The sequence below is a fragment of the Euprymna scolopes genome, chromosome 46 (genome assembly GCF_053919585.1).
Source record: "Euprymna scolopes isolate OS-2025 chromosome 46, ASM5391958v1, whole genome shotgun sequence".
NCBI classification, from domain to species: domain Eukaryota; kingdom Metazoa; phylum Mollusca; class Cephalopoda; order Sepiida; family Sepiolidae; genus Euprymna; species Euprymna scolopes.
In genome coordinates, this window is record NC_136527.1 from 128,732,873 (window position 1) to 128,742,872 (window position 10,000).

At 59.8% G+C, this 10,000-nt stretch overlaps 2 non-coding genes and 1 pseudogene across 2 annotated transcripts in view; all 3 read left to right on the forward strand.

Annotated features, from left to right (window-relative positions):
* Positions 1-3,558: 3,558 nt before the first annotated feature.
* On the forward strand, positions 3,559-5,928 carry LOC145272009 (small subunit ribosomal RNA; annotated as a pseudogene).
* Positions 5,929-6,326: 398 nt separating this feature from the next.
* On the forward strand, positions 6,327-6,484 carry LOC145271481 (5.8S ribosomal RNA). Its single transcript, XR_013865895.1, has one exon. It is a non-coding gene; the product is annotated as a 5.8S ribosomal RNA (ribosomal RNA).
* A 591-nt stretch (positions 6,485-7,075) lies between these two features.
* The window catches only part of LOC145272014 (large subunit ribosomal RNA), a 5,724-nt gene continuing 2,799 nt past the window's right edge, over positions 7,076-10,000 (forward strand). Inside the window, exon 1 of the ribosomal RNA XR_013866134.1 lies at positions 7,076-10,000. This exon is cut by the window's right edge and continues 2,799 nt beyond it. This is a non-coding gene — a ribosomal RNA (large subunit ribosomal RNA).

Here is a 10,000-nt window from a genome sequence, read left to right on the forward strand (position 1 = left end):
CATCCAACTAAGGGGTGTCCCCCGGGGGCCCAGGGGGACCTCGTCCAGGTCGGCCGGGCGCTTCCAGGACGCCTACCGACACCGGTCAGGTCGGCGAGGCTCCCGGCGGCCCCGAGCGGGACCACAGGTTGCGGAAGGCGTCCAAGTGAGCGGCGGCGACGCCAGGAGGCCCCCGGGGTCGACTCCGCGGCCCCGGGGTCGGTGTGCGGCCTCCAGAGCTCGATAAAGTAGTGGTGTCGCTAGCGGTCGAGAAGGCACTTTTCGACGCCTACTGCCACCCCCACATGGCGGTAGGCGCAAAACTGGAAAATCGCCGACCAGAAATGTCGCTTCGTATAATCGACGTTTTTTTGACCACCATTTTCAGGTGTCGGAGGTGGGTCTGGACGAATACCAACACCATTTCTGGGGTTTCACAACCGCCCGGCTTCTCCGACATATGTTGGAAAGGAGTAGCGATCGAGCGAAGGGGGCTGTCGGTAGGCGGCCGCGGGTTGCATGTGTGCCCGGGACAGCACCCCCATCCAACTAAGGGGTGTCCCCCGGGGGCCAGGGGGACCTCGTCCAGGTCGGCCGGGCGCTTCCAGACGCCTACCGACACCGGTCAGGTCCGGCGAGGCTCCCGGCGGCCCCGAGCGGGACCACAGGTTGCGGAAGGCGTCCAAGTGAGCGGCGGCGACGCCAGGAGGCCCCCGGGGTCGACTCCGCGGCCCCCGGGTCGGTGTGCGGGCCTCCAGAGCTCGATAAAGTAGTGGTGTCGCTAGCGGTCGAGAAGGCACTTTTCGACGCCTACTGCCACCCCACATGGCGGTAGGTGTAAAATCGGAATAGACCGGACCAGGAATGTCGAGGGGGAAAAAAATGACAAAGTCCTGGTGTGCCTAGGCGTCGAGAAGGCACTTTGCGACGCCTACCGACATCCCCATGTGGCAGTAGGCGTAAAACTGGAAAATCGCCGACCAGAAATGTCGCTTCGTATAATCGACGTTTTTTTTGACCACCATTTTCAGGTGTCGGAGGTGGGTCTGGACGAATACCAACACCATTTCTGGGGTTTTCCAGTTTGAAAGGTTTTATAAAACATGTTCGGTAGGAAGCACACTTTGGTGTGTCGGTTCGTCGGAGCAGCGACTCTTTGCCTCGTGGTGGTCCGGAACGTCTCTACGGGCTTGTCGCAAAGGCGTCAGAAAGTGGCATCTCCGCCGCCTAGGGCTGTCACCGTTATCGCTGTCGCCGCGCTCCAACTTGTTTTGATCCGCCGCCTTCGTTCCTGCCAACCGTGCGCCCGCTCATCGTCGTTAGGTTATAATACGTGGTAGTGTGTGTGTGCTTCTCCGTGGACCTAGGGCTGCTCGACGTGTCGAACGATATGTTGGAACAACTAACGGCTCCTTTTCCTGGTCATAGTCGTCGTGGTACCCGCGTCGTCAGCCATATCTATGTCCACCATGTTTAGCCGATACGTTTGCTGCAGCTTCTGCTTCCGCCTCAGCGTTCGCCGCTCTCAGCCGCCGCTGTTGTTGCTGCCGTTCTGCCATTCAACCACTACCTGCGAATCTTTCGATGATCGGCCGAACGACCCATCGCTGTGCGACCGATAAATCCTCCGGATTAGGGAGAAACGCCGCCGCTCTCTGCCGCCGTCGAACGGAAAAACGTACATTGTAACGAACGAACGAACGAACGAACGAATTAACGAACGAGCGAACAAACAAACAAAAATAGCCGCGGGGGATGCACTATGTAGATCCTGATCCCCTTGTAACCATACGTACGTTGTTCGATGCTCTCCCGTCCTGGAAGTCGCCGCAGCAAACAGGAGGATGAGCAGCAGCAGGCGCCGCCGCCGTAACCGCCGCCTGCCTGCCGCCTCCTACTCCTGTCAGCGCCGATCTCACAGCCGTGTGAACGTTCGCTGACACCCGATTTCTTTCCGTCTGGCAAAACCTTGGACGTCCCGCTCGCGGTACACGTGCTGCAGCGACTTCTCGTCCGACAACGCATAAGCGTCGACGTCTGCCGCCGCATCTTCTGATACGTGGACGGTGATAGCGCTAGTCCCTTCTTGCGCCACCTCCACCTTTGTTAGCGCCAAAGAAGATCGATCGAGCAGTCGTGGTCGCAGTCGATTAACCCGTTTTCACCGTCCGCAGTTCCCAAGCCGCCGATCAAGTCGTTGCTCTTCTTGTTCGTTCTTCCCATACCGTCGATTTGCACGGCTGCCGGATGAGCCATCCTCTGTCCGGCGAAGCGCTCACGTCAGTGATCGATACTTGCACCGACAGTCCTCCCGCTCGCGACTCGGTGCTCGAATCGGACTCGTTCGTTTTTATCTCGATGCGATTGTGAAAAGGGGGACCGGTCGTCAATGTCGTGTGTGTCGACGATGTTGTTCGCCCGGTCCGCCGCGTTGTTGTCGTTTTTTTTTTTTTTTTTTTTTTTCCCCTAACGTTCGCCGTCGCACGGACGAAAGGGTGAGAAAAAAAAAAAAAAGCTCGAAAAAGCCGCCCAAAAAAATCGGACCGAGGAGCCGCTTGCGAGAACGCGCCATGTGCACGTTGTCTCTCCTCGGTTTTCCGAGCACGAACACGACGCCGGTCGGTCGGTCGGTCGACGAAGGCGACGACGAAGGTGACGGGAAAATTTACGCCGCCGCTGCCCTGGTCCAGCTCCTCCCCGATGACGGCTGTGATGTTGACGTTGACGTTGGCGACGACGACGACGACGACGGAGACGACGACGACGACGAGACGGCATCGATGGCGACCACGATGACGACGACCTCGACGAGTTCAGTCTGCACCTTGACCTCCGATGTCCGTGTGCACTGCCGTCGTGCTGTTTGTCGTTTGTCGTATGTATCGCTGTCAAGGGTGCCGTTGTCGTTGTTGTTGTCGACGTTGTTGCTTGCTCTCTCGTCTCGGTCGGTTGGTACGTTGATGACGACGACGACGACGAAGACGACGACGACGACGACGAGACGGCATCGATGGCGACCACGATGACGACGACCTCGACGATTCCAGTCTGCACCTTGACCTCCGATGTCCGTGTGCACTGCCGTCGTGCTGTTTGTCGTTTGTCGTATGTATCGCTGTCAAGGGTGCCGTTGTCGATGTTGTTGTTGTCGACGCTGTCGTCTGTTCTCTCTTCTCGGCCGGCTGTGACGTGGACGTTGACGACGACGACGACGAGACGGAATCGATGGCGACCACGATGACGACGACCTCGGCGAGTTCAGTCTGCACCTTGACCCTCGATGTCCGTGTGCACTGCCGTCGTGCTGCTTGTCGTTTGTCGTATGTATCGCTGTCAAGGGTGCCGTTGTCGTTGTTGTTGTCGACGTTGGTCGCTTTCGTTCTTTGAGTCTCGGTCTCGGTCCAAGTCAGGGGAGAAACAAAAAAGAGGCCATCAGCGCGGGCAGCGCGCTTCTTCTGACGGCGAACCCCCTCGAAAAATAAATAAACACGTGCCCGTCGTTGTAGTTGTCTGTCTTATGTCGGTCGGTCGGTCGGTCGGTCTGTCGTTCTGTCGAAACAAAGTCCCAAATTCCAACGATACCTGGTTGATCCTGCCAGTAGTCATATGCTTGTCTCAAAGCTTAAGCCATGCAAGTGTAAGTTCACGCCACGCATTAGAACGGGCGAAACCGCGAATGGCTCAGGAACCGGACCTAATCCTCGGGACCGTATTCCTCCTCGGAGGCGATGGATAACTGTGGCAATTCTAGAGCTAATACATGTGACACAGGCCGCGATCGGTCGGCGCGCCGTCGTCGCCACGCCTCGCGCGCTGGCACCCGCGTCGGCCGTTCCGGGTCGCGGCGCTACATATTAGACTGAGACCGATGCGCGTCATTCCGTCCTCCCGTCGTCGGCGTTCCCGCTCGCGGGTCCGTTCGGTGGCGGGGCTCATAGGGCGGCGCGCTCCGCTTTGGTGACTCTGGATAACTCACTGGTCGATCGCACGAGCTTTCACGCCCGGCGACGGGTCTCTCGAGGGTCCGCCCTATCAACTGTCGACGGTCGGTTAAGTGCCTACCGTGGTTACTACGGGTAACGGGGAATCGGGGTTCGATTCCGGAGAGGGAGCATGCGAAACGGCTACCACATCCAAGGAAGGCAGCAGGCGCGCAAATTACCCACTCCCGGCACGGGGAGGTAGTGACGAAAAATAACGACGCGGGACTCTGTCGAGGCCCCGCGATCGGAATGAGTACACTTCAAATCCGTTAACGAGGACCAACCGGAGGGCAAGTCTGGTGCCAGCAGCCGCGGTAATTCCAGCTCCGGTAGCGTATATTAAAGTTGTTGCGGTTAAAAAGCTCGTAGTCCGAACTCGGGTTCGTGGTCGCGCAAGCGGCCCCGGGGCGGCGGCGCCATCGTCCGTCGTTGACTTTGGTCGTCCGTTCGCATTCCCGGCCCTTTCCGCCGGTGTCAACCGCTAGCATACCCGCCACGCGGTCCTGCCGGCGAGGTGGACGAGGAGGTCGTGATCGGGATCCGGGAAAAAAAAACAAGTGGTCGTCGGTTCGGTTCCGGGAGTAGTCTAACGGGGGGGTGCTACGTGTGTGTGTTTGGGTGCGTTCATTCGCATCCCCGCACTCTGACCCCCGCGCTTCTCTCCCTCTCCCTTTCCGCGCGTTCCTCTTTTTTTTTGAACCCCCCGGTCCGCTCCGAGTCCCTGCTTCGTGTCTTGTCTGCGCGCGTGTTGCGGTCGGCGGTTTCTCCTCCAAGGGTGCTCTTAACCGAGTGTCCGCGGCGGCCGGTACGTTCACTTTGAAAAAATTAGAGTGCTCAGAGCGGGCTGTTCAAGCTTGCATACGATAAGCATGGAATGATGGAAGAGGGCCTCGTCTACGTCTGTCGGTCTCCGTCTACGGCGAGGCAATGATCGAAGGGAGCGGTCGGGGCCACTCGTATTGCGACGTTAGAGGTGAAATTCTTGGATCGTCGCAAGACGAACTGCAGCGATGGCGTGTGGCAAGCACGTTTTCCTCGATCAAGAGCGAAAGTCGGAGGTTCGAAGACGATCAGATACCGTCGTAGTTCCGACCGTAAACGATGCCGACCGGCGATCCGCCGGCGTTCGCTTCCATGACCCGGCGGGTAGCCTGCGGGAAACCAGAGTTCGGTTCCGGGGGGAGTATGGTTGCAAAGCTGAAACTTAAAGGAATTGACGGAAGGGCACCACCAGGAGTGGAGCCTGCGGCTTAATTTGACTCAACACGGGAAAACTCACCCGGTCCGGACACCGGTAGGATTGACAGATCGATAGCTCTTTCTCGATTCGGTGGGTGGTGGTGCATGGCCGTTCTTAGTTGGTGGAGCGATCCGTCTGGTTGATTCCGATAACGAACGAGACTCCGGCCTGCTAACTAGTGCGCCGATGTCAGTGATTTTTACGGCGGGCTCGGCGTCCTCCGTGGCGCTCGGGTCCGGGTCGGTTTTCTCACGCACTTCTTAGAGGGACGGGTGGCAGAAAGCCACACGAGGCGGAGCGATAACAGGTCTGTGATGCCCTTAGATGTCCGGGGCCGCACGCGCGCTACACTGGAGGTATCAGCGGGGACTTCGCCCCGGCCCGAGAGGGTTGGGAAACCTCTGAACCACCTCCCGTGATAGGGATCGGGGCCTGTAACCAACCCCGTGAACGAGGAATTCCCGGTAGGCGCGGGTCAACAGCCCGCGTCGATCACGTCCCTGCCCTTTGTACACACCGCCCGTCGCTACTACCGATCGAACGGTCCGGTGAGGTCCTCGGATCTGGCCGACGACGCCGCCGGGCAGTGCGCGACGTGTCCGTCACGACACTCGTGCATCTACGCCTCGGCGTTCGATGCCTGGAGAAGACGACCGAACCCGATCGTTTAGAGGAAGTAAAAGTCGTAACAAGGTTTCCGTAGGTGAACCTGCGGAAGGATCATTACCGTTTTTCCCGTTCGAGACTGGTTTGTTGTTTTCCGGCCTACCTCCTCTGTCTGTCGGCGTCAACGCCTCGAATGCGCGCAAACAAACCTATAAAAGGCGGAGCGAGAGATAGATTTGTGGTGACGCGGAGGTTTTTAAAGCCCCAGCTCTTCTTGCTTGCTTCCGCGTCTTACCACCTGTTTGTTTTTTCGCCCACCGCAAGTGATGGCCGCTTCTTCTTTGCCTTGTCGCCGCTTTATCGTTTTTTTTGTTTTTTTGCAGCCGCTGTGCCACCGCCGCTAGCTAAAAAACAAACTACTCGCGACATTGCAATGCCGTCACGCCTCCTCGCACAGACCTCCTCGCACACTACTAAATCTATATAAACAAAAACTAATATAAAAAAACCAAGTGCTGAACCCTGGACGGGGGATCACTCGGCTCGTCCGTCGATGAAGAGCGCGGCCAGCCGCGATAACTGATGCGAATTGCAGGACTCAGTGAACATCGACACCTCGAACGCACATTGCGGCCCCGAGATCCCTTGTCTCGGGGCCACGTCCGGTCGAGAGGCGGAACGTTACATGTCTTTCTCCGTTAACGAAACGACATCTTGCCGTCCCCGTGCCCGCCCGGTCCTCGGCACGGTGGTAACCGGGACGTCGCAGGAGCGAGTGACGAGGGGGAAGAAAAATAAAAAAAGAATTGACTCCTTTCAATGTCTTTTTTTTTTTAAAACCCTCTCCGGCCTCCTCCTTCGTCTCCCGCTGGCAGACCGCGGAGTCTTTTCCCTTTTCGACCGCGTGAAGAAACACTGTGGAGGAGGAGCAGGAGGAGTCTGTCCGAAAGCAGCCGAAGGGAGACCAAAAAAAAAGTACCGACCTAACCGACTGCCGACGTAAGCGCCGCCTGCTCGTCTCGCTCTCTGCCTCATGAAGGTGTCTCTCAGCGACGCCTCGAGCAGCGCGACGAGCACGGCCGTCGCACCGTAAAAAGGTGGCCGCGTCGTAGGCAACGCAACGTCGGATGGGGAGGACCCACGCTTTTTTTAATTGTTGGCTTCTTCATTTTCGGTCGGACGGGCGCTATATCGGCCAGCCGTCGTCACACGGAGGGTACCGATCGAGATTCCTCTCCTCCAAACACCACACTCTACTAAAAACCGCCGCCCTCGGCTCGGACGAGACGACCCGCTGAACTTAAGCATATCGCTAAGCGGAGGAAAAGAAACCAACCGGGATTCCCTTAGTAACGGCGAGTGAACCGGGAGAAGCCCAACGCCGAATCCCGTCGCAAGTTAAAGGCTTCGGGACGTGTGGCGCATGGGTCGAAGGCAGCCGTTCGTTTTCGTCTCGCATAGTTCGGAGTTCCCTCGATCGGGGCCGCCCGCGGCGGGTGCCAGGCCCATTCGGTGCGGACGGCGAGCGACGGCCTTCGATCCGAGAGTCGGGTTGCTTGGGAACGCAGCCCAAATCGGGTGGTAAGCTCCATCCAAGGCTAAATACCGGGACGAGTCCGATAGTCGACAAGTACCGTGAGGGAAAGTTGAAAAGAACTTTGGAGAGAGAGTTCAAGAGAACGTGAAACCGCCCAGGGGTAAACGGGTGGGACCGCTCACCGCGATCGCGGGGGGACTCAGTCCGGTGCTGCCTAGGCTCGAGCCCAAACTCGATGTGTGTTCTTGAAAGAGAGGCCGTCGCGGCACAGGTCGTCGTTCGTCGTGTCCGCGGGGGACTCGTTCCCCGCGGTTCCAGCTTTTGTGCCCGCGTCGCCGACGAAGGAGACGGGCCGCGTGGATAGCGGGAAGGGAAACGTGGTGACGACCGCGGCGTCGGTAGGTGGCTGCGTCGGTTGGCTGCGACGGAGGGGACTCGTCCTCTCGATCGCTGCTGCCGCCGGGCCCTAACCCGCCGCATCCGTCGCCGCCGCTTCTTCTTTCCTCCTGCTCCCTCCGCGCGCGACTCCGCTGCACCCGTCCCCTTCATCATCGCTCGGCGTAATCATGGCGCGGGCGCTTCGGCGCGACCTCCGCGCGGCCGGCACCGGACGCACTTCCCCTCCGGTCCGTCGTCGCGACCCGTTCCCGGCGTGCAGGTCGAACACGCGGGTTTTTTTCCGTAGGCGGCAGGCGTTTCATCACCCTGAAAACCCCCGTCTTCCCACCTTGTGAAGTCGGGGGCCACCGGCCGTCGGGCCCGCGAACGTAACTGCCCCTTTCTGCCGGGAACGGAGGAAATCTGACACGATCCGTTACACGTGGCGAGCCGGTCCGTTTTGATCCCGCCGGAAGTCGCGTGCGGGCGACGCACTCTGTGTGTCGCTCCTTAGGCGCCCCACCGTCTCGGGCGCGTGCGCGATGAGAGGCGGGATAGGACTGGCGCGGCCTCGCCGTCACGCACCTCGCCGACGTTTCGGGTTCTTGTCGGGGGCAACCCCGCCCGCGCCCGTTTCCGTTTCCGGAGAGGTCGCTCGGCGACGCTTTTTTACTCGAGCCGCCCGCCACCCCGGGTCAGCGACGTGCATCGGCAACCCACCCGACCCGTCTTGAAACACGGACCGAGGAGTCCTGGCCGTTCGCGAGTCGTAGGGGCCACCTCTGACTAACCCCGAAGGCGAAGCGAAAGCGAGAGAGCGTGTAGGAGGGCGTCGATCGGGAGAGGTGTCGTGGCAAAGTCGTCCGGGGGTCGTCGGGGGGTGTCGTCGGTCTCGTGCCGTCGTCTTCTCCTCGCCTCACCCGCCTCCGAGCCGTGCCCGATCCCGCCGGCGCGGCGTTTTCGGCCTTCCGCCGTCGCTGCTGCGGTGCCCGCAACTTTTCCTTTTTTCTCTCTTCCCGAGAGAGATAGGAGAGGGAAGGCTCGTGGCTGACGTGCGGTTGTTTTTCCCTCCTCCCCGAGAGGGGACCGGCGCATCATCCAAAAAGGGGAATTGCCGGGCGCCAGCTTCCATATCCTCCTTCCGCCCATCGGTGAGATCCCGCGGCTTGAACTAGTCCTATTTTGTCGTCGAGTTTAGGCGCTGCGCGCGGGCGCATCACCCCCGGGTCGGTTTCCCCTTTTTCCGAGTACGACTCGGCCGACTCTGGCGTAGCGAGCGACCAGGGACCCGAAAGATGGCGATCCACGCCCGGTCGGGATGAAGCCAGAGGAAACTCTGGTGGAAGTCCGAAGCGCCTCTGACGTGCAAATCGATCGTCGGAACCGGGTGTAGGGGCGAAAGACCAATCGAGCCGTCTAGTAGCTGGTTCCCTCCGAAGTTTCCCTCAGGATAGCTGGCGCTCGATCGTCGCAATTCCATCCGGTAAAGCGAACGATTGGAGGCCCCGGGGCCGTTCACGGCCTCGACCTACTCTCGAACTCGGAACGGGTGGAACGGGCCGACTCTCCCGAACGACGGAGCCGACCCATCCGGCCGCCGCCGCCAGCACGCTTCGCTGGGCGGTTGGTCACCTCGAATGCGAGTGCCAAGTGGGCCACTTTTGGTAAGCAGAACTGGCGCTGTGGGATGAACCAAACGTCCGGCTAAGGTGCCTAACGCGACGCCCATGAGATCCCCGAAAGGGTGTCGGTCGATATAGACAGCAGGACGGTGGCCACGGAAGTCGGAATCCGCTAAGGAGTGTGTAACAACTCACCTGCCGAATCGACCGGCCCCGAAAATGGATGGCGCTGGAGCGACGGACCGATGCCGGACCGTCGCGGCGAGGAGCGATGAACTTTCGCGCCGAAACGATGCCGCGACGAGTAGGAGGGCGCCGCGGCGAGCACGGAAGCCTAGGGCGCGAGCCCGGGTGGAGCCGACCGCGGGTGCAGATCTCGGTGGTAGTAGCAAATATTCGAACGAGACCTTCGAAGACCGAAGTGGAGAAGGGTTCCGTGCCAACGGCGGTCGAGCACGGGTCAGTCGGTCCTAAGACGCGGGCGAAAGTCTTCCCGAAAGGCGCCGGATCCGTTATGAAAGGTGAAAGGAAAGCGAATCGAATCGAATCGAATCAAAAGCCCAAACAAAAAAAAAGCGGCCGGCCTCCCGTCGAAAGGGAATCGGGTTAATATTCCCGAACCCGGACTCGGAGAGGGCCCGGGGGTGGCGACGCT